Source organism: Mustela putorius, unplaced genomic scaffold, assembly GCF_011764305.1.
Source record: "Mustela putorius furo isolate JIRA1106 unplaced genomic scaffold, ASM1176430v1.1 tig00000163_pilon_pilon_pilon, whole genome shotgun sequence".
NCBI lineage: Eukaryota > Metazoa > Chordata > Mammalia > Carnivora > Mustelidae > Mustela > Mustela putorius.
The window spans coordinates 866,782-891,824 of NW_025421299.1; positions in this window are offsets into that span (position 1 = coordinate 866,782).

A 25,043-nucleotide genomic window follows, 5' to 3' on the forward strand; every position below is an offset into this window, starting at 1 on the left:
AAGACAGTACAGGTGAGAGATATAAATGGCCCCTGTCATTACTGTGTCCTATTATTACTGACTTCTATGGGGTAACATTCTCAGTAACGAAGGGCACAGACCATGTTGATGGTTCTTTACTTTCCACATCGGGGCTCCTCACTAGGCATCCTCTCCATCTGAGTGAATTTCCTTTCCACAAATTCCTCAGTCTTCACTGACGTAAATTAAATGAAGATCCCTGGTCAGAAAAACGAGTGTCTGCCTGGCATAATGACTGCTTTTCACTGCTTGGCATCTTTGTTTTCATCTTCAAAGATGTCAAGGGTTCTTGCCAGTGGGATTTAAAAATAGTCCATGCTCTTCCTTTCCCAGAGGCTGAAACACTAAACCGCTTAACAGAGACATTAGACAGCAGCTTCCCTAAAACCCCGGCAGGGAGGCCATGTTCCTGCCTAAGCTGCCTGTCTGGGGGTGGTTCACAATAATTAGACTGGAGTTTAGGAAGCATCTATTTAAAAAACATGTATTGCGTACCTCCTACTTTCCAGACACTGTGTAGACTACTGAGCATACAGGAAGGAATAACACAGACAGCCTACAGCTGCCTTCATGGAGCACATCATCTAAAGATGTGGCCCCGTGGCTAAGCATGGGGGATGTTTTAGTGCCCTATTTACCGGCTACTAGTCACCTGCCCCAGATTATTTTCTCATTAGGACACCACCGTTGATGGAGCCTCCCAGTAAGTATAAATGGGTTGAGAGAACATTATCTGATTAGAGCTGAGGCTTTTCTTCAGTGTTTTATTCTCATCATGCATCGAGAACATGTCTGTGTTCATATCAAATATTCGAATGGCTGGATTCATGCACAAGGGCACAAGTCTATGCGTTAGAGGAAGGAGGAGGCTTGTAAGTCATATCGTCATATACTGAGTCCCATAAACTGTTGGCTTATGTTATTCAGACTTGTCTGTCATACTTGCTTCAAAATAGGATGGGAGTATTTCAGCGTATAAACTTTGGGAAGCAGGTTCATCAGGGTCAATATCTTAATAGCTAGAGTCTCCTTTTACAGTGTTCTTTTTACATGCATTAATGCAGAACTTGTGTTGTGGCAGACACGGGCAGGATTTTGGAAGCAGTGAGTCTCCATTCCCAGGAGAGAGGCTGTTTTCAGTAGCTTGAGAAGAGTATGGTTCTGTAAATTTACACGATTGCAAAAAATTAATGGGATCCTATCTGTCATCCTCCACAAATGCTGTTGGGATTGCAATAAAAATTGGAGGACTCAGTGGGTTTCTGAAAGGAGGCTTCCACGTCTCATGATCTATTCTGACTTAATTCCTTCCAAGGGGACTACAGTGTGCAGCTGCAGTCCCTGGAAAGGGACGAACACACAGAAGTTTCAATGGAACTCGAGTTCCACTTTAGTGGACATTAATTGAGTCACATGCCCCATGAATGACCATTAACAATAGCGCACAGTTACAGGAATTGTCTCGGGTCCTTTTCAACACGTTCCTCTGAGGTAGGCACTACGGTTTGCTGACATATTGCAGATGAGCATGTCAGGAATCTAGAACGAAAATGGCAGGCCCCGAGATGTGGCTGCAAGACAGTGAGAGATCTGGATTGCGTGCAGGTGTCCTATATTTGACCCCAGAGCTTTTGCTTTAAACCCACAATACCTGAGGGTATGAATGCGTTGCCAACTTCTTTCTAGTCCCTAATGGGTTTTGTCCATGGTCAAGTTCTCAATAAATACTCGTCAGTTGTAAGTTAGAGACTGTGTGGCAGAGTGGGATGGGGGATGGAGCGCTGAGCTTTAATTGAAATTTTAAAAATAGTTTTCAATACCTGCTTGATCCCACTGTGACCTGTCATTTCTCTATACCTTTGAAATTCAGATAATCTGGGTTGGGGTCACCAGCTCTACATTATGTTTAATATCTTTCCTGACCTCAACCCTTCTTCTTCTCATTTCACACCAGTTCTGTTTCTGAGCTGTTTTGATGCAAAATCGACACACTTGGTGTTTCCACAAAACATTTAACCTCACAATGCCATGTTTCTTTTGTACTTTTCCTGAAGGTTTTCGAGTTACACTGCACAGTTAACAGTATTTTGCTAGTATTCTGCTCGCAGTTGGCCCTGAAACTCGCTTTCCGCTTCCACTGCTACCTAGCCCCGGACACCCAAATCCTACGCACCCACTCCCTGGATCTTCTGAAAGTCCAAATTTGAGCTCCCGCTGGGATACTCTTGTTGCAGCTTCCCCATGAAGCAGCACACATGCTCCTTCACTCTTTTTCTGTCTTTGGAAATCTGGTGAATGAAGTCCTCTCTATTTCTGCACTCATAGGTGTTTAATAATTTTATGTACATTGTCATTTAATCTTGGCGATCAGTCTATGAAGTAGATGTTTTGTTCTTATTTTATGATGAAAACATAGACTCAGAAACGTGATTTGTCCAGATCATCATCGGGGCAGCAGTGTTGGGAACCTTTGCTCTTTACACAGACTCGATGCTTTCCCCACTCTCTCCTGCCTCCCCAGTGGGACCCAGGAATTCAGCACAGGGGAGGAAGGGATTTTTCCTTAGCTAGCTGGCTTCACCGATCTCTGTTTCCTTAGGGGAGTGCTGTTGACAGTTTGGGTGGGATGATTTGCTGTAGGGAACCCTTTTGGGCTTTGCCGGGAGCCTCGCTTCCCTGGTTCCACCCACAGAATGCTGTCGTGTACTCCAGTCAGTGGCAACCAGTGAAATGTCCCTAGGCATGTTTGAGGGTCACTTTTTGGGGAGGGGTCATCCCTACTCCATGAAGAAGAATAGGGGGTTCCTAGGGGTCAGTAGACTGATAAATCTTCCTTTCTGTACTAATCGATTAATTGGAAGGCTGATAGGAATATAGCAGCCTCTGCTAATGTTAAAACAGCATCATGAGCAAAATGGTCAGGGAAGAACAAAAGACAGAGGGAAAAACAGAATATAGCCCCCTCTGCCCTGATTTTAACACAGAGAATTTATGGAAGACCCAGACTACAGGGTCATTCTCTTCCCCGGAATTAGGTTGTGGGTGGAATCCAGGATGTCAGGGAAACAAAGCCAGGAAGTGGTGCTTTGGGAAGCAGCAAGAAGAGGGGGAACCAGTATTTAGTGGTAGAAAAAATCACTAGAGAAGAGATAGATGGGTCTAGATCTGGTTTTTGCTGGGTTGCAAGTCGCTGCATAATCTTGAGTACTCACCTTCTGACCTACAGAATAAGAGAAGTGGCTCAGGGGGTGGCTAAGAGTCTTCTTAGCCATGTTACTGAGTCTGGGGAGCTTGGTGGGGCATCAGAAATGCGGGTCATCTTGTTTACTGAGAGTTCTTAATACTTTGGTTGTTGTGTACAGTTTTGCCTGCTAATGACTTCCATATTTCTCAGCTGCTTCAGCCTGAATCATCTTTATCCCTTAGGAGGAAGGAAAGTCCAAGTCCATGATTTGATTCTATTCAGAAACCATAACCCTCGAGCCCAGGCTCAGGGCCTGTGCTGTACTATTTATTCCTGCTGGCAAGTCACAGGCTCTGGGTTAGGGAGATACATGATCTTAAATGTTAGCAGAGTCAGATGTGCTCAATGGAAACAGTCTGGCTAACTCGAAACAGATTCTCAGCCCTCTTGGCTGTCCTCCAGAAATCATGTCTGGTAGGATTTCTGCAACAGATCTGATAGTTGCTGACTTAGAGAACGTGTAAGCTGTTTGTGAATTCATGGTGAATGGTCCTAATTCCAGACACAAATTCCCATTGACAGTTAAGAGACTAGAAATGTACAGAAAATGCATTGAAAGCTTATTTGTGAAGTGTGCATGCACGTGTGTGTGTGTGTGTGTGTTGTGAGAGAGAAAAGGAGAGAAGGTGGGAGAGAGAGAGGGGAAATGAGAGTGTGTGAAGTGTGAAAATAACTTAGGTTGGTAGAGGCTAGAGACCTTCTAAGTGGAATAATTTATCAAGGTGGCTACATAAGGAAGATACAGACTGGAATGATGAGCGCTAATGATTTTTCAACACAGAACGTAATATAACCTCACAAGACATAACCAAAACTTAGCATGCTCTACCAGAAGGCCGGTGTGTAACTTCTGATAACTGAGAGAAACAGGGTGGGCAGACATAAGACATAGGAGAGGTGATAAAATTTATTAGACTTTACAGATTTTGTTTCATTTATTTTGTGTTCTAGAACATCAGAGGAACCTTTTGATAAATGATCAGATTATTTTCTAAGGTTCTCCCCCCCCCCATTTTGAAGCACTAATGATTTTTGTATTTTTCACTTTCCGCTACATATTTTGTTGAGGCTGGCCCTATCTCAGATGCCATGCACACGGTACTCTCTTGTGTATAAACGTGTGTGTGTGTGTGTGTGTGTGTGTGTGTATGTGTGTGTGTGTGTGTTTTGCAAAGGGTAATGTGTGGAGTTAGGAAAGATGGGAAGTGGTTATTTTAATATCTTTTGCGGATTTGCTGCCTGTTTGCTAAGTGACAATTTTAGAACAGCAGAGGAAAAATAATATTAATACCTAATTGATTGTGTGCCTTATCATTGGTCAGTTTTCTGCTCTTAGCTTCTCTGTGGAAACAACTCTTTAGGTGGGCAGACACATGGATATACTTGTGTAGACACGTACATTGTTGCTTCTTTGAAGACTAAATAGAGTTTGAAGAGATGTCTTAATTCTTAGTATGAGTCTAGAGAAATGAAATTGTGAGGGTCAGCTCTTAGAATGGTGGTGTTGGTAAGTTAATTTTGGAGAGCTAGAACTTAACTGGTTTTACTGGTAGTACATTTCTTCCCAGCTTGTGTTGTATGAACACTATGTTAGGAAACTTTAGAAGTACATTTGTTTCTTCAGATGACAGGCTGGCCATGAACACATTTAGGTAGTATTAGGTTAGTAATGTCTAAATGGAACTTTACTGGCTTGAAGGAGTTAACATAACTTTTGTTGTTGAATCACCTGACCTGTTGTATACAGACTGATTACTCTTGAGCCAGGATAAGAGTCCAGTAAATTTAAAAACAGGAAACCAGGAATCAAATAGTTTTGAGTGTCTTAATACTTGTTCTGGCTATCTAACATGTGTACCGACAATTCCTAAATGTAGTGGCTTGGGAGAACTTAGTACTTTTTGCCATAGTTCGGTGGGTCAGCGTCACTAACAGAGGACCCCATTCTACGCAGTATCGACTGGATGGTTTGCTCTTGAGTTTCTCCCATCTAAAGGCTTGACCAGCTTGACTCATTCATATGGTAGTTGATGATGGCTGTTGGCTGGGAGTTTAGCTGGGATTGTCCCCTGGAGTACCCCTGGAATACCTACCTCAAGCCAAATGTGGCTTGAGCATTTCACAGTCGTGGGAGTTGGGCTCCCAAAAGAAGCATCGTAAGAGCTAGCTTTCCAAGAGAGAGTAGCTGCACGTCTCTTTCTGATCCTGCCTATTAACGCCCAGGATGTCACCTTTGCTGCATTATATTGATCCAAGGCAAGTCAGAAAGGACAACTTAATTTTAAGGGGAATAGATTCCACTCCATGATGGGGAATTAGCAAGTTCATGCTGCAGAAGAACATGTGGAGTAGGAGATACTGTTATGGGCATCTGTGGAAAACACAATTTGTCGTAACACTTTTAATTCAATACTGAAGTTGTTTTATGTGTATGAATGAAGTTTTTGTTTCTAAAAAATCACACTATCCCTGTTAAGACTTTCTTTGAAAAAGGATGATGATAAGAAGATATAATCCAGCAAGATAAAAACAGAATTGTGGAGTGTTCTGGCATCCTGCTGACTTGATTTTGAATCCTGATTTCACTCCCCTCAGACCTGTGGGACATTGATCAAGTACAGTTATATCATTTATGGGGCCTAGGGCAAAACGAGTGGTTTTTCAAAACTTGGTAAAATGTTAATATAATGGCATCAGATTATTAAACCAAGCATGGGGTCCTTTTCAGTGCTGGGCCCTTTGTGACTGCACAGGTGGCTTCCCTGTGAGGCCCTCCTCAGGCTATATAACTTCTCTGATCCTCACTCATATCTTTAAATTGGGAATAATATCATCTATCTTGTAGGGTGATTGTAAAGAAAACTTGAAATGATGTTATGTAATAAGCTTATCAATATGCTTTCTAAGCTTATTAAGTTCATGGAAGGGGCTTAATAAATAACCATTAAAAGTTAGTAGCAGTACACCTGAAGAGCAAATAATCCCATCAAGAAATGGGCAGAAGACATGAGCAGACATCTCTACAAAGAAGATATACAAATGGCCAACAGACACATGAGAAAGTGCTCCATGTCACTCGGCATCAGGGAAATACAAATCAAACCCACAATGAGATACTACCTCACACCAGTCAGAATGGCTAAAATTAACAAGTCAGGAAATGACAGATATTGGCCAGAATACAGAGAAGGGGGAACCCTCCTACATTGTTGGTGGGAATACAAGTTGGGGCAGCCGCTCTGGAAAACAGAATGGAGGTTCCTTAAAAAGTTGAAAGTAGAGCTACCCTATGATCCAGCAATTGCATTACTAGGTATTTACCCCAAAAATACAGATGTAGTGATCCAAAGGGGCACTGGCACTCCAATGTTTATATTTGCACTGTCCAAAATATTAAGACTATGGGAAGAGCCCAGATGTCCATTGACAGACAAATGGATACAGAAGATGTGAGGTACACACACACACACACACACACACACACACACACACAGGAATATTACGTAGCCATCAAAAATGAAACCTCGCCATTTGCAATGATGTGGATGGAACTAGAGGGTATTATACCAACTGAAATGAGTCAATCAGAGAAAGACAATTATCATATAATCTCCTGGTATGTGGAATTTAAGAAACAAGGCAGAGGCTCATAGAAGAAGGGAGGAAAAATTGGAACAAGATGAAACCAGAAAGGGAGACAAACCATAATAAACTCTTAATCATAGGAAACAAATTGAGGGTTTCTGGAAAGGACGGAGGTGGAGGGAGGGATAATGGGGTGATGGACACTGGTGAGGGTTTGTGTTGTAATGGGCACTGGGTATTATATAAGATGGATGAGTCACAGACTTGTACCCCTAAAGCAATGCATTATATTATATGTTAATTAATTGAATTTAAATGAAAAGTTATATAAAAATTAAAAATGAAAAAAATTTAATTTAAAAAAATTTAAAAGTAACAGTAGTTGAATTAAAACATAGCTGAGAATTTATTTGGGAGACTTATATCAAGAGGTTTTTTTTTTTTTTTTTAATTTCCTGTTTAAAGAAATAAGAGCTTGGTTGCAGGCCACATGCATAGCCTGAATCTATCTGTGAGTAGAAATATATGAAATTTAGAGAAATGCTTGACACATGCTCAGTCATTCCCCTTATAGTATTTGCAGTCATAAAAATGTCCACTCTGATACATTCCAAATTGAGTGGAATTTCTTTTCCACGGAGTGCCATAAACAAGCAGGCTTCCAGGTTTCAAATTTAGACATGTTAGTTACTTGAACGATTGAAAAGAATGTTTTATATCAAAAGCAGAAATTGTATATTTCTCTTTAATATTTAACAGCTGAAATAATTTAGGCTCAGATGTCATCTTCAAACCCCAAAAACACCTTTGGGAAGAGACAATATTAAAACTTTTAAGTCCTAGAGGATATTTTAAAAAGTCACAAGTTAATGAAAACTGGACCATTTATTTTTCTGGAAACAGTTGCTTTGACATATTTTCCTTACCTGGAAAACTGTTGAGAAGTCATAGCTTGAAGGTGAGATATCTGTATGTATATATCCTTTTTTTCTAGTGAGTTATCAATACAATGTTTCAGATAAAGTAACTGAAAATCTAATATCTTATTTAAATTTAGTTATTAGGGATGGGAGGAGACAGACCCTATGAGGTCAATGTATTGTGTTTCCTTTCATCGGAAAGCTGGTCTCTCTGTTCCCCTCTTCTTCCCACCCAGTCTCTTGTAACTTATCTGTATTATCTCTAGAGTCAGAGTGTCAGATGTTTCTTTGGTAATAACATCCCTATTCACAATCGTGTTGTCAAAATCTGGTTAAGAATCCACATATCAGTCTTAAGCCTTCTACTCAAGGGTCCAGAGGGCATATACCTCCGTGAAGTGAATAGTGAGGATTTTGAAGGAACTTCCTACCCAGTTCATGGAGGATCAGATCCTCCTAGTACAATCCCCTAGACACACTAACCCTATAGACGCTGGGTAGTTAAGGATGTGGTGCCCCATGCAGGGTCGGGGTCTGTATGCCCAACCCTATCCTTTAAGAAGTTGACTGCAGAGGCACCTGGGTGGCTCAGTGGGTTAAAGCCTCTGCCTTTGGCTCAGGTCGTGATATCAGTGTCCTGGATTGAGCCCCACAATTGGGCTCTTTGCTCCGCGGGGAGCCTGCTTTTGCCTCTCTCTCTGCTTGCCTCTCTGCCTTCTTGTGATCTCTGTTAAATAAATAAATAAAATCTTAAAAAAAAAAAAATTCTAAAAAAAAAAAAGTTGACTGCAGAAGATCTGAGCCAGGCCAGACCAAAAGGCATTACCATGTTCTCATCATCATCAAAAAAGATCCGTGTGTCTTTCTGTTTTACTTCAGAGCCTAGCTCCACGTTTTCCACTGATGCTATCTGGCACCCTGGAGTGTCTTCTCAGTCGGTGGCCCCTCTTTCTGTGGCCTGCTTTCCCTGGAGCTCTGCCAGTGATTTGAGTCCTCTCGTGCCCGGCCTTGCACGCATCCTGATACTTACAGACGTCATGCCCACAGCTGCCCACGCTGACATCCACGTGGCAGGGTTTGTTTCCGTGTCCACAGCAGGGGGCTTTCTGAAACGCATTTGGCCCGTGCCTTGCAGGTTTCTCGAAAGCCGCATTTCTGAAAGGGCTCCCAGACTGATGTCCGTGTCTTTAGTTATCTGTCCAGCTTGGTCTTTTCTTTGAGGAGATAGTATCCTGTCACTCTCTCCAAACCATCTTTCCCCTCTCTTCGCTGGCTTCCTCCTAACTGGAGTGAACGAGAGCAAGTCCCCATCCGAGAGGACAGTTGCCAGTGTCTGGCTCGATGCTGCGTCAAGGAGGGTGATCGTGGGGCCAGTCATGCCACCGGGGCCACAAATCAAACACAGCGGATGCGTCGCAGTCAGATACAATATTGTTTCCTCTGCCCTCCCTACGATCGAGTGGTCAGAGCCGTAATTACTCCTGATGGCAGGTGGCAGGCCTACATCCCATCTTGACATTAGCTTTTAGCTATTTTTTTTATAGCTGCCAGTGTGCTCAGTCAAATACCTGTCTGTCATCGCAATCAGACAGGTCTTAATGTCTCTGCATTACAGAAGAGGACCTCGGCTCCCTTCCAGCCCGTTTATTATGGTCCCAGCGTAGCATTTTATCACACATTCCTTACGCATAGCCTCCTCTCCACCACCACGGAAATCTTCCAAGTTGGCAGCTTTAGTGTCTACTGCCATTAATCTTCACTAGGCTGGGATCACGGGGCAAAGGATGATTTATTGCAATTACCTGTTATAGTGCAGAGCTCAGGTGAGCTGGGCTCACATGCATTTACTGGGCTCTCTTCCATTCTCCCACAGCCAAGGAGTAAAATGTGTTTGCTTTGTTTCTATGTATATCTTCTTGCATTTAGCCCATCAACTGTTAGTTAATTAACAGAGAAGTGGGAAAATAGATTTAGATGGTATTAGGGTTATGTGTAGACGCTGCGAGGACTGGCTGTTCAAAGCCAGAACTGACACTGACATTTGACAGTCCCTTTAATTTCTTTGTTGTTTCTGCATTTTAAGAAACATCCAAAGGAAATTCGAAATTGCACTTACCTGCCACTTTCTGCGCCATCTGTTCCAGGTGATTAAAACCAATCTGCATGTAGTGTGTTTCATTTCCAATTTCTCGCTCCCTGGGAAGGCATGGGGCAGTGCATGAAGTGGATAATGTGTGCTTGTGTTCTGCTAGTGAGGGGGAAAGAAGGGGTGGGGTGGAATAAATAGGGAGGAGAAACTTCCCTGATATACTTTTTTTAGCAGAAAAAAGTGTGTTCCTAAGAGTGGCCCCGTTGTTTTCCCATTTGCCAGATCCGATGGCAGCCTTTGTCTGTTCTAAGTTAAAAAGCCCCAATAGTCCCAGGTCCCTGGCCTTGTGTGAGAAAGTGACAATTTTCTGGACAGCTTGATGGAATTAAAAAGCATTTTTGCTATTGAATCTGGGACCTGAGTCATTGGCAAGTTAGGTGTAATTTGTAGGAGACACTATTTGGTGTCCCTCTTATGGACAATAAATGGTGTGTCTCCTGCTGGAGTGGGGAGGGGTGTGCTAAATGTTCCCCACCCCCACCTCTGATGAAGCCAGCTGCTGTGTTGTGAGCTTCTTATAAAGGGGCCCATATGGCGAGGAACGGAGGGTGGCCTCTGGCCAACAGCCAGGAGGTCAGGCCCTCTGACCAAAAGCCCATGAGCAACAGAATCCCACCAACGATGTGAACTTGGAAGCAGTTCTTCTCCAGAGGAGCTCTGGGATGACACAACCCCAGCGGATGCCATGAGTGAGTGTGGCACTGTGGAAGACGGAGCCGGGGCACCCAGCCAGCCCATCCCCAGAGCCCCGCCTCACAGAAACTACAACATCATGTGTGTTATTATCTTCAGCCGTTAGATCTTGGAGTGTTTTATGACAGAGCCATAGACAACTAATGTGGAAAACTTAAACACACGGGAACCTTTCCTTAATTCTGCCTGCTATAGAAAGGAGCTTGGGAAATGACACATTTGCCTTGCAATCCCTGTAAGAAGTCCTAACTGAGAGCAACAGGGATGTTACTGATAAAAGCGTCCAACAAATCCGGGTGGCCCCGATGCCAGTCTGAGAGGTGTGTTGTGGTGCCAGGGCCAGCTGCCAGGCGCCTGTTAGTTGTGAAGGGCTCCAGGCAGTGCTGGGCGAAGAGGTGGGCCAGCATGCAGGTGCCTGTGATGCTCAGGAAAGAGGTTAACGATCAACAGGAAAGAGTATGTTTGTATTCTGACTGTCAGCATGCCCCCTTTGGTGCCTCCCTCCTGGATATCAGCCCTTGGCCGGTTCAGAGGAGCTCCTCTGAGGGGGTTTCACTGAGCTCTGAAGGTGCCGGACTCTGGGCAGGAGTGGGGAGGGGCCAACCTTTTTTGTTCTCTCCTCTGACTTATTCAAGAGACAGCTATGGGTCGAAGGCTCCTAATGGCCACAATCCACAGCTTTTTCCACTTGCTTATCAGTAAGCAGTCTACAGCAGGCCCAGAGGCTTTCGAGAGCATACCTCCCACAGCTGGAAGCCCAGCTTTCGCTCTGACACCCTTTCTCCAGTTGCTGTGCGTTAGTGAATATAATTCCACCGTACGCGGGGGCTTGGGCGAAGGCAGGCCTTTTAAACATTCAGCTGCATGCTTGAACTGGGGAAGTCACAGCTGCTTCTTGCTTTTGATAATGCCAGGGAAATTGGTAAATAAATAAATAACTAGGGCCCAGGGTTCATTTACTAAATACCCCAATATGTGCAAGCAAGGCGCATCAGGCACATCAAAGGAAAATAAAAGCATAATTTAGTAATAACATGGTCTCCTGCAGCCTCCTGCTTAACTCACGTGTTAAGTTAAAAGAGGTAAATCAGGGGTTTTGAAGCACCATTTTATACTTAGTCTTCTTTTTCTTTTCTTTCTTTCTTTCTTTTTTTTTTTTTTAAAGAAGAACAGGATCTGGGACCACTTCCTATGTTAGCAGGATCTGGCACATTTTTCTTCCTGTGAAAGGGGAGACTTTTAAAAAGTAATTGTTAACCATTATCCTTTATTTATCCTTTAGTTAGGAAATCTCCCTTCACATAAGATGTGTGCCAATATTTAAAGTGTTCGCAAGTATTTGAGGGATTTCACTTCCCCCATGGCAGGGATCAGTTTTCAGTTTGGGTGTGGAAGAAAGAGTGCAGAGCCCATGCTCTGACGGAGGGGGAGAGGGGACGCAGGACACATGTGTCCCGGGAGCAAGATAAATGCAGCATCTTCCTGGGACACCTTCCAAAATGCCCATTCCCAGGGATATCCAAACCTTTGGCTCCCTGATATCCAGGAACAGAGAGCAAAGGGGCAGCCATGGGAGCAGCTATGGTAGAACTTTCCATTCTTACAATCAGCCTTAGCTGGTGCCCTGTCACTCCTATCCCATCTGACTGCTCGCTGTCCTCCAGCTGGCCAACCTCAGCTCCAGAATTCCCCTGCTTTGGCAAGCCATCCTGGGTTCCTCCGGCTCCAAGTCTGTGGCCTGATCCCTCCCTTGGATCACACTTGTTTAACACCGGCCGCGCCGCTGTGTGTCAACGCTGTCATGCTCTGATCTCTCACTGTCTACCCTCTGTCTGGGCGCTGGGTCTCTTCATTTCCAGCACACTGCACGATTTGGTATTTTAAATCGCTCCCTCTGCACCCCCTCCCAACTGAGGTGACATATTTCTGTCTATCACGTCCTTCAGGGAATGCACCTGTCATAACTGGGATACATGGGCTCTGGAGGCCGGCTGCCTGGGTCCAAACGCCAACGTTCCTCAGGCAAATCTGCTAAGTCTCAGCTTCCCGTGGTTAAAATGGAAATTTCTCCAAGTCACAACTTTTTCCCTTGAGATGGGAATCAGTAGTCCCTAACTCACAGGGCTGTTGTGAGGATTAAATGGTATAATATATATAAAATGTTTAACATGCTGACTGGCCACCTAGGAAGCCCTTAGGAATCGACACGGACATCCATGATTTAATACTACTCTGTTACCACTGGTGTTCCTTCTAATATTAGATTATTTTATCCTCTTAACTAGGTAAGTACCTGGTTACTAGGTAAGTACCATTATTATCTTCCTTGCACAGGAGGGGTTAAGTAAATTGCCCAAGCTGGGACATCTGTTGAGAAAGATTTAACTATAGATCTGAATCCAGAACCTGCCTCCAGGTTCTCCCAAAATGGTAAATGATTTGCTTTTTCTTGCTCTTGCTTTTGACCAACAGCTGATGAAGTATTTATACTTCAAATGATTTACCCAAGCAAAGGGATAAACAGAGAGAGCTGAGAAGTCAACACAGGTGTAATTAGATAATCTGCTGTTGGTAGTGACTGTCCCAGATGTCAACAAAATAGGCTGTGGAATAGAGTGGATGCTGGCAGTAAACTTGAAAGCAAGCCATGCCTTGGAAGATCACAAATCACTGTTCAAGGAAGGGAGTAATAGTAAAATTAATTCGACACATGAATAAATAGTAATTTTGGTTTAGATTTAGAATCTATTTGATACCCGTACTGGTTTGAGTGGAAATGTTTAATGCTTTAACCAGTTGGAGCAACCATACCATAAAGATCGCATCTATTAGAAAAACCTATCCCCACCCCCCAATCCTCCTTCCTACCCTCATGCCTGAGGCGATGCTACACTTTCCCCTTAAGGGGGCGCCCACTAAGTCTTCCACCCGTAATTTCTTGATAATTTGAGGTAAAGAAAGAAAACTCAGCACATGTTTTCTTAGAACCCAGCCAAAGTGATTGCTCGAGGGGTATGATGACATCCCTGGCTTGTCCTCCCGTGCAGGGCAGTGGGGTGGGCATACGGCATCAGGAGGCTCCTTGGGGCAAGCTGTCCCTGAGCGCAGTTTTGTCCTAAAAAGCACGAGGAACTCCCGATTTTGAAATCTCTTTCCTTTCTAGATTGTGCTGAGCTACAGAACGAATGTGTAAACTAATAGAAAGTGAAGGACTAACAGAAGTAAATTGTGCATTGTCTTTTTGAACCAATAGGTCAACATTGCCAGTTAATGAGAAGTTGCTGCCAGATCAGAAGTTGCTTACATCACATGTGAGACAGGTAAACCGAGGTATAATATAGAGATTACTTGGTCTTATTTGTTTGGCCAGAAGACAAGTTTTAAAAGTGATTTGAGGGGTGGTTTAGTCGGTTAGGCATCTGACTTTTGGTTTCAGCTCAGGTCATAATCTCAGGGTCTTGAGATCAAGCCCCCTGTTGTGCTCCCTGCTCAACAGGGAATCTGCTTGAAGAGCCTCTCCTCTGCCCCTCCCCATAATTTCGTGTGTAAGCACGTGCACGCTCTCTCTCAGACCTTTAAAAATAATTTGAATTTCTTTTTTAAATTTAATTTTACTTATTTATTTGACAGAGAAAGGACAAGCAGAGAGGAAGGGCAGTCCCCACTGAGCAAGGAGCCTGATGTAGGACTTAATCCCAGGACCCTGGGATCGTGACCTGGGCTGAAGGCAGGTGCTCAACTGACTGAGCCACTCAGGCGCCCAGTAATTTGAATTTCATTGCTGCTATTTATAAATCAGGAGAGTTATATGAAAATAGATATCTGCTTTCAGTTGAAAATAGGAGGTTCTGGTGTGGGTGGACCAGTATTTCTTTCCATGGACAATAATTAGTTGGATGGAGTAATGGCTACCCCTGAGACAGAGGTGGGCTCCTTGTTCCATCCTGTCCTACTGTCTCCCACTTCTCAGGATTAGTGCATTTGCTACTGATCTTGGCAATAACTTTATTGTTTTCCTTATACTATTTTGTTTTTTCTTATATGTATTATTTTTTCTGGTACTTGACTTACTTGCATGGCTGTAGGCTTAATTTGTGACCTCTGTGCTAGAGAAATACCAAACACACATCATTTGGAAGTTTAGAGTCGGCATATGCAGCTTAGAAGATCTGATCTGTGAGCAGGGTTACTTACTTGTTCTACCCAATGTGGGTTCCAGAAAAATGACTGTGAAGGCCATTTGGATCTATCCAATCAGGTATCTCTCCTCAACAATTGAAAAGGTTCTTTAAGGGGCGCCTGGGTGGCTCAGTCTGTTAAGCTTCTGTCTTCGGCTCAGGTCATGATCCCAGGGTTCTGAGAAGCCCACATCTGGCTCTTTGCTCAGCGGGGTGCCTGCTTCTCCTTCTGCCTCCCTCTGCTTGTTCTCTCTCTCTTTCTGTCAAATAAGTAAATAAAATCTTAAAAAAAAAAAAAACCCTTAAAAAAAAGAAAGCTATCTTTTAATTTAGGAATTTATAAGGACAAGTGTATATATGAGTGGAGAATACTAAACATGATACACTGAATGTACCATTTGAATATTTATCTGTAATATCTACCATTGCCCTATGCCTTGTACTAAACACATATATTATCTCATCAATTCCTCATAATATCCCTAGGATAATACTGTGATAACTGGTAATATTAGTATTGGGTAGAACTCAGTATTAGCCAACTTTTCACAGATGAGACTGAGGTACTGATAACATTAGTGGTTGCCCGCATGGCTCTGTGGACCAGTCCCATAGCCGGGGCATTCCAGACCAGCTGTTGGACTCAGAGCCCTCTTTCCTTCTCTTCTCTTCCCTTCCCATCCTTTCCCTTCCCATTTCTTTTCTAGATTTTATTTATTTATTTGAGATATCAATAGGAGCAGAGGGAAAGGGAGAAGCAGACACCCCACTGAGCAGGGATCACTGTGGGGCTCCATCCCAGGCCCGGTGATCATGACCTGAGTGGAAGGCAGATGCTTAACCGACCGAGCCACCGGGGTGCCTCAGAAAGCCCACTTTCTCATTCACCACTTCCCTGCCCTCCTGTCTCCCCAGGAGGAGAAATCAGCAGTAGCTCAAAGGTGCTTCAGGCAATCTCCTCCTGTGGGGAATTGGTGAAGTGTAAACTTAGTACAAATATAATACCTATCGGAGGACTGTATGTTAAAGGCAAAAACTATCAGTCCCTATGCCTCCCTGGTCAGTTAGATCAGGCTTGAGCCCTGTGGGCTCCTGCAGCAATGGTCCAGCTGCTTTCTGCATGAGCATCTACAGGGGAAGCTGGAAGCAGTGGGTGTCTGGATTCTCGTGGGACTCTATTACTGTATTAGCTGGTGACTTTTGGTGTTCTCTGGGCAACAGTCTGACCCGCCCGCCGTGAAGTTTGCCAATAATGCTGATGCCGGCAGCAGCGTGCGGGCATGGCTGCTTAGAGAGCTGTTGGGCTGCCGTGGAGGGTGTGCTGTCTCTCCATGATCTTCTGCTTATAGCCACAAGGCCCGTCCTGCCAGTGGATACCATGCTAGACAGAAACTTGACTATCATTGCCCTGCGTCCTGCCGTGAAGATGGAAGGCCTTCAACACTGTGCTGCTAGACCAGAAGCCAATGTTATGATGGTGATTAAGAACATGGGTCTCAGCAGTAGGGTAGACCCATACTGAAACTCAGTTTTGACATTTAATAGCTTTGCGAATTTGGGCTTCTTAATGAACCTTTCTGAGTATGAATTGTACCATTTATAAAATAGGGACTACTGTAATTACCCACTCAATAATATCATCCTTATGATAATTAAATAAGATGATTTTTAAAAAATCACACCCTATTGGGGCACCTGGGAAGCTCAGTTGTTAAGCGTTTGCCTTCGGCTCAGGTCAGGATCCCAGGGTCCTGGGGTTGAGCCCCGTATCGGGCTCCTTGCTCAGTGGGGAGCCTGCTTCTCCCTCTCCCACTCCCCCTGCTTGTGTTTCCTCTCCCGCAGTGTCTCTTTCTGTCAAATAAATAAATAAAATATTTTTTAAAAATAAATAAAATCTTTAAAAAAAATTACAACATACAAGATCTTCCTCAACTTACGATGGGGTAACATCCTGATATACCCATTGTTAAGTTGAAAATACCATTAAGTCAAATGCATTTAATACACCCAACCTACCAAATATCATAGCCTAGCCCAGGCTACCTTAAATGTGCTTGAAGACTTACATTAGCCTTCGACTGGGCAAAGTCATCTCACACAGCCTATTGTATACTAAAGCATGGACTAGCTACTGCAATTTATTGAATACTGCACTGAAAGTGAAAAACAGAATGTTGTATGGGTACAGAAGGATTGTGTGTCAGTTGTTTGCCCTCCTGGCCGTGTGGCCGACTGGGAGCCGTGGCTGCCGCCACCCAGCATCCTGAGAGAGAACCTTCCCACTCATAGCACTAGCCCAGGAAAGGTCAACTTTCAAAACTGGAAGTATGGTTTCTGCTGAATGCATATTTCTTTCACACCATTGTGAAGTTAAAAAACTAAGTCAAATCACTGTAAGCCAGGGGCTGTCTGTTCTCTATTGGTGGTAATTTTATTTTAAAGATTAAGAGCTGATGGGAAAACTTTGTGCATCTCCTTTACCTGGCTCTATCCCAGAAGCTGTTAAACCATGATTCCTTGATTCAAGTCTCCCTGGATTGTAACATCATTAAATTGATAACTTTTGGAGAGAAAGAAGAAACACTAACACACTGAACCAGTTACAAAGCATATCTTGATTTCAGGTGCAAAACTATGAAAAATTCTCTTTCAGAATCATGTAAGTGGGATTTATCAAGTCTGAAATGTACCTGATCAAAAGGACTTTGCTTTATTATTCTACCAGAATAATAGCCAAAGGAACTGAGCCCAAGTGAAGATTTTGTCCTTGTCGTTTCTCTCGGACAGTCTTTGCCGTGTGCTAGCAGAAAGCACACAAGCTCCTCCTGCTTGTGGATATTTTCTCTAGATGAGCCTCACTTATCCTATACATAAAATGGGACACTTCCCATTTCGTAGTGTTGTTGTGAGAATCACATGAGAAAACATCAACAAGTCATTGGACGAATTCCTCACCCAGAAAAGGAGCTGCTTATAATCTTGTCTGCTGCTTCTTGCTTTCCTACAAAGACTGTAAGCTGCATGAGTCAGAGCTACAGGACTCTTACCTGAAGGAAATGGCAGGGGATGTTATGGAATGCTTCTGGATTTTATTTATTTATTTATTTTTAAAGATTTTTATTTATTTATTTGACAGACAGAGATCACAAGTAAGCAGAGAGGCAAGCAGAGAGAGGAGGAAGGCAGGTTCCCCGCTGAGCAGACAGCCCGACGTGGGGCTTGATCCCAGGACCCTGAGATCATGACCTGAGCCGAAGGCAGAGGCTTAATCTGCTTCTGAACCACCCAGGCGCCCCCGTTTCTGGATTTTAAAGCATTTAGACCACTAAGAATTTTCAGCCTGTGTACTTAGCAGCATCTACTGTGTAATGAACACAAACGTGATTAAGCTGGCCATGAAGCCCTCCAGTGAAGTATGCTCCTAGCTCAGAGGTAGCCTAGTCTAACTGGGATGGGCCGAAAATGGGCTCCTCTGATGGACTGATAATTTCTTCGAGGCTCTGAGAGGTCACAGCAAGCGTGAGAAATGGCATTCCCACTCTTCCTAAAGAGTCAGACTTTTCATTCATTTGTTCAACTGCCTCCTTTGGGCACAATACTGTATAATACGAGAGGAGGTTATTTTAAGCTGAAGGAATAGCATATGTGAAACCTCTGAGGTGGGTGGGGCATGCTTCCGACTTGAAAAAAAGGACATTGGGAAGGAGCACAGAAACCCAAGGGACAGTCTGTTCTCAAACAACTGATATGCTTATTATTTCGGTAATATGTTGGAGGGAATCCAAAAGAATAATTGTAATCTGACTAAATATTTGTACTTCTTGGAACATGCAGGAAATGGGGTATGCAAGGAACACGATGGGGGAGTTTGCCGTCTTTCTATTCTCATGGTGCTGCACATTAACACACCTTACATGTGCTGTCTGTGCTACTGTTCAAGCAGACTTTGCCCCTCCAGAGGTAGGGCCACTGGGCTGGGTTTCTCCTGCTGGTACTTATTTCCTCCCAGTTATGCATAGAGTTATTGGCTATCGCTCTTGGATCAGATTATCCTGGAATTAGTGAGTTGAACCCAGCAGAGTATGAAAAGTTTCTTCCCCACTTGCTGCGTATTTGAAAATAGTTTTTTTAGCTTTTCATTGAAGGCACGGTTCTCCTAAAACTGTGCATTTCTTAATAGGTGCTATGGTCTGAATGTTTATGTCCCCCTATGTTCATATGTGAAGTCTTAATGCCCAATGTGATTGTATTAGGAGGTGGGGCCTTTGGGAGGTGTTTGGATATTGAGGGTGGAGCCCTCATCAATGGGATTAGTGCCCTTAGAAATGAGGCCCTAGAGAGCTTGCTGGCCCCTTCCACCATATGAGGACATATAGACAAGGTGCCACCTACGCACCAGGAAGAGGGCCCTCACTAGAACATGACTGCACTGGCACCTTGATCTTGGGCTCCTCAGCATCCAGACTGTGAGAATTTAATTTCTGTTATTTATAAGTTACCCATTCTGTGGTATTTTGCTGTAGCAACCTGAATGGTCTAAGAAAGTAGGTATTAGATAAAAAAAGGTCTACTGAGGAAAATTCATTTGGGAGATCTTGTGGTGGGGTTGGTGGTAAATAGTGTTAAAAATTATTTCAGGACTTCCTGGAGCCTTTCATCATTTTGTATTTCTTCAAATATTATAATGAATGTTTATATTTTTATTGGGGTATATACCAAACAAAGGGAAAAGTTTAAAAATGATATTTAAAATTCCTTTAAAATAAGATAATTGAGAAAAGACACAATTTATTCTAATATTTGCCAGAATTAAGATCTATAGCTTTATATAGTTAGTAGTGCAAAGCAAATACATATTATGATATAAGGAATTAATAGAATAGAATTAAACTAGGACATCAAAGGCAACCATATTGATATGAGTTTGGAATTAATCCCCTTCAGAAATAAACTACATCAGCCATGGTCAGTAATACATCCCAGGGAGTGTGTGAATACAAAGGAAGATCTTCTGTGACAGGAATCAGGGGTACATTTGTAAGAATGGGTAGTTTGAGGGGGAGTCTAGAAATACACACCCTCCATGAAAACAGTATGAGCTGGAGAGACAGGGAGATGGCATTGTTAAGAGAGAGGTGAAGTTGAGCCCCACCATATGGTTAGTGCCATAGCCCGGCAAGTCTGTCAGAGGCAGGCGAGCTTGTGGTGCAGGCGAGAGGGAATTGTCCTGTGAGAGCCATGTACATTCGGCCCTGTGGAAATGAGGACAGAGGCTGTGGGCCACAGTCTGCTCTGTGACTGACACTTGTGCTGATCGGAGCCAACACTGGATGCTGAATCATGTCTACACAAAATTGATTAGGATGGATGGGAGCCTTCTAATGCCCTAAAAACATTCCGTTCAGGGCAAACCATACTCAGCCAATGTGCCATAGACGAGATTGGCTTCTGTTTTGCAAAGTTGGTGACTAAATTTATTCAACGGATCAGAGGCATATAAATTAAATCTTCCAAGAAAGTCCTTTTTTCTAACCATGCTCCATCCCAGATGTCTCCCAATAGCTGCCATTTATCCATTAAAATCACATGTTGGTTACATTAAAATATCAGGCTTTCTGGATTAAATGGAAAATAACATTAACTTTAGATTGTGAGTTGGCCCGTGCAGACCATGCACCTTGCTGCTATGATTGCCTTAGAATTTGCTACAAAATTGGTGAGAGGACATTACCATCGGCTTTGTGTTTGATCTGTAGGGCGTGAGCATGGGTTTGTTGCAGGAGACTTGGGTGTTGACCATTCGGCCATTCCCCTATCATGCTATCTTTCTGCACACAACACTGGTGGAAATGCAGCCAGGGAACTGGAAACTACCAATGGCGTACTCATAACGGGGTCTTCCAAACTAAGTCTTTTTCTGGGAGTAATACATGCGTATTGATCTTGGCGTCAGCCATTCAGAGTTCTAACATAAAAAGCAAGAGAAGGCTTCTAACTCACTTGAATTCTGCTTTCTCCCATAGTACCACACCCCCCCACTCACCGTGCTAGACATGGCCCTTTCATAACAAATCGCTAACCCCCAAGATTCTCAAGCTAAACTAATGGGCTTAGCATCATTAGTGAATTAGTTTCTCTCACTCGTGCACGCACATAATCACACACATGCATTATAATCTTTTAATGTTCTGCTGGAAGGATTACTTGAAATTTTTGCACAAAAGAATAATTATCACAGTTATGGTTATATTATAATATATACAAATGACCTTAATGTCATGTAAAAATGTATATCCTTAGGAAAACTCTTGCTTTAAATCCTAATAGCAAAATTGATATTATGAAACGAAGTGTTTTATGACAAAATAATGGATTAATTTCCTCACAATGCCCCATAAACAGTTGCTAAAATTAAATCATCCATTCACTAGTGACAATGATTTAAGATATCTTGCCTCAGTATATTTTGTTATATTAGAGCATGTAATGCCTAATATAGTTTCCTTAGAGATTTGAACTATTTTATTTCATACAGAAGGTAGCAATGATTTTTTTTTTTCCTTTGACAGCTTTTCTTCCTATACTTAGAATTTTGACATAAATGGTCTTCAAAGGGTGGAGCATGTTATTATATTCCAGTTTTTTCCTCTGATTTCTAATATCTTATTAGAAGGAGACCCAAGGAAGGAAATAGTTTGGTATGAAGTATGTATGGCCTTGGCTGATGCTCTGAGTTTAGGATTTAACTTGGAATAATGAATCATCTTCTGGTGTTTTGATTGGATGCGCAAACACTCCTGGGTAGTGAAAACGTGTCTCCTCTTCTGAAAACATTTTCTTTCTGGTCAGGAAGCTGTCTCTCGTTCTTTCCTGTTTATAAAGTGCTTGTGGGTCTTTGTTGCTTTGGTTTTAGCAGGCCCTACCCAACTGACCTAGCATTAACAGTACTATCCAATTCTATACTTATGTCTGAACAAAAATATTTAAAACTCACCAGCATAAAGCAGATTCAGGCCAAGTGTATCATTTAATCAGTACATAGCCACACATGAAAATCGGGGATTCCCATTTACGTTCTATATAATTCCCTGCTCTTCTTTTTTTTTTTTTTAAGGGTTTATTCATTTATTTGACAGACAGAGATCACGAGTAGGCAGAGAGGCAGAGGAGGAAGCAGACTCCCTGCTGAGCAGAGAGCCCGATGCGGGGCTCCATCCCAGGACCCCGGGATCATGACCTGGGCTGAAGGCAGAGGCTTTAACCCACTGAGTCACCCAGGGACCCTAATTCCATGATTCTAAAAGGAAAAAAAAAAATCCAGCTAATTCTCAGACTGACAGCTGATTCACATGTCGCCAAATGCAGGAATCTGTCTGCAGGGTAGCAGACCCGTGACTTGGGAGACTATAATTAATACAGCTAATAAATCCTTTGAAAAGATGCTCCGAAAACTTTCAGAAAAAACACATCTTTTTTCCTAAGCGATTAAAACTGTACTTTTTTCCTATGGCCTTTCTCATGTAGGTGTTTAAGATTATTGGTCTTGAATGTTCCATTGAGCATGTCTTTTTCTCCGGCTGCTCTGTGTGGTTGTGTGAAAGTACTGGTTAGGAGCAATAATAAAGAAAATTGAGGCTAGGGTTCTCCATTTATTCTTTATTCCCAACCTGGAATCTGGGAGTTTATCGCTGTTTTACTTTGAATTATTCAATTCGACTCATGTTTATAAAGCACCAGCTGTACATTCAGTCCTCAGTGATGTGAGGATCCCCCAAGGCATTCCGAACTTGATCTCTGTTGGGGAATGCCAGTAAAGTTGGGAGGCAAGACTCACTCCTTTGAAGCAACCAAGAGCTCATCCTTGTAATGCGGTATCAATGCATATGATATAGTGACCCCAGGTCTGCCACGTGAAACAGGGACCAGCGGCATCGGCCTTACCTGGAAGATTGCTAGAAATGTGATCTGCATGCATTAAAGTTTAAGAAATTCTCATTAAAAAAATGGTGAGCGCCAGGGAAAGCTAGCTCAGGGTGAGGTCTGTGTAGACTGGAATTGTGGGAAAGGCCTGGAGAGGGAACAGAGATGAGAGGGTAGGATCTAAGTAGTGAGGACCCATTTGCCTTAAACTGTCAGTTGCATGAACGCCACACCCCAGGGATGCTTGTTTAAGATGCTGATTCCCAAAACTCTCTCCCCACCCCTTACTGATTGAGAGTCTGTAGGGTGGGCCATAGGAAACTGTATTCTTACCAAGCTCCTGGGAAAATTTCTAAACCAAGTTTGAGAATCATATGTGTGGATGAAAGGGAATACCTTCAAGGTGGGGAAAATTTGCACGCTGAAACCACAGCAGTGATAATCTGATAGTCGGTTTAACTCTCTTTTCCCAATCGCAGTCCTGTGTGTTACCCTCAATCAAGTCTTCAGTTAAGTTGGTTCATTGTTCTGGCTCCTCTTGGTCCTAAGTTAGTACCACCTGAAGAAATAAAATAATAAAAAATAATAATAATAATAATAGTAATACATATAAAATAAAAATAATACAATAAATAATAAAATAAAATAAAATGAAAGGACTGGCTGGATCCATATTTTGGAGCTGTAGTAATATGGAGAGAGGGTAAGGAGTTGGCAGACTTCACTGAAGAGCCACTGAAGACAATCTGTTGGTCTGACGACAAAATCCATGGAGCAACAGAGCAGGTATTCAGGTCTTGAGTCTTAAGAATCATTCATTTATTAGTTCACTTGATATGCGTTTATTGAACACCTACTGTGTGCCTGGAACTGGTCTCCTCTCTTCTTGACGGCATTGAGGTTCATGGAGACAATGACACAATTCTGGGTCTTGATGCCCAGCAAATCTTTCACTCATCTCTGACTGGCTTGAAGTTCCCATCCCTTAGAGCAGTTCAAAAATTTAATTCTTTTCATGAAGCTACCCATTCCCTCACTCCTTGACCTTGTGCTCTTTAAAATACAGAGCAGAATTTCCTCTGATTCCTGCTGTTTTGCTCCAGGGTTTTTCCATTTCTTTTCCCATCTTTTCTTTTCAAGGAAAACGTGCCTTGGGCCTTTTGAGTTAACATCAATTAAAAAAAAAAAAAAGTGGGTAAAAGCATGAGCAAGCATTTCTTACCTGTTAAGAATTTCTTACCATTTGGCTCACACATACCTGAGATGATCAAAGCTGATAGGCCCTCTGTCTCTTTGGGCACTTTGCTCCCATCCCCTGTCACCTCTGCATTTTCAACCTCTCCCACTCCGGTGGCTCCCTCTCCTCAAGTCTTTACCATCCCCAAGTCAGCAGATTTCTCTTCTGGTCCCCTGAATGCTATTCTTTCTCTTGGCTTCTCTTTCTTGGAAGCCCAACTGCATTGCCTACTTTCTCACAGCGTCTACAAGCCCCATCTTCTTGCAATCGGGCTTCTATCCCAAAAGCCCAGCCTTTCAACTCTCAATATTAAGGTCTTATAGTCTAGCTGTGGTGGGAATCATTATAAATAGTAAAAATGAGATGAACGGCAACTTCAGGTTGTTGTGGGGATAAACTGGGTTCGTGATTATGAAATGCTTGGCGCAGTGACTGGCATATTTCGAGCCCTCCATAATTGTTAGCTCTTTTATCCTTCCTAAAAGGAAAATGGTGACAAAAGCCATCATCATCCATGATGGCTACCAAAGAACAGCACAGTATACAAATCCGGTGGCAGAGAGACTAAAACTCCAACTTAGCTGTCTGCTTAAAAGTGTACTGCAAAGGTCCCTAAAAGGGTCTTCTTAGTGATGTGAAAACGAATTCTCTTTACTAACTGTGTCCAGATCTCTGCTTCTGGGCATGTGATAGAATGGTATTTCTTGGCCTCCTGTGGTTGGGAGGTCTTTGTGACCAGCGATGGCCAATGAGTTGTGGGCAGAGGTGATATGTGTCTTTCTGGATCAAGCTTTGAGCTGTTGGGGCAGGGCTCTCCACAGTGCTCTTCTCTCTCTGCCAAAATGTTTCAGGTAATGGCTGCCCAGAGAAAGGCTGCAATTTCAAGTGATGCCCACAGTCATAGGCAGGTAGTGTTCATGATTGGATGATGGGTGAAAGACAGTAGGAGATTATAAGGAGTATATGACCCATTTAAAAGCATTAAAAACAATCAAGCAAACAAACAAATGACCCCAGACGTAGCAGAACAGGTCTGCAGGCTGAATTCAGTGCATGGACATGCAATCGGCACTCTGTTCTAAAGGGCAGACACAGG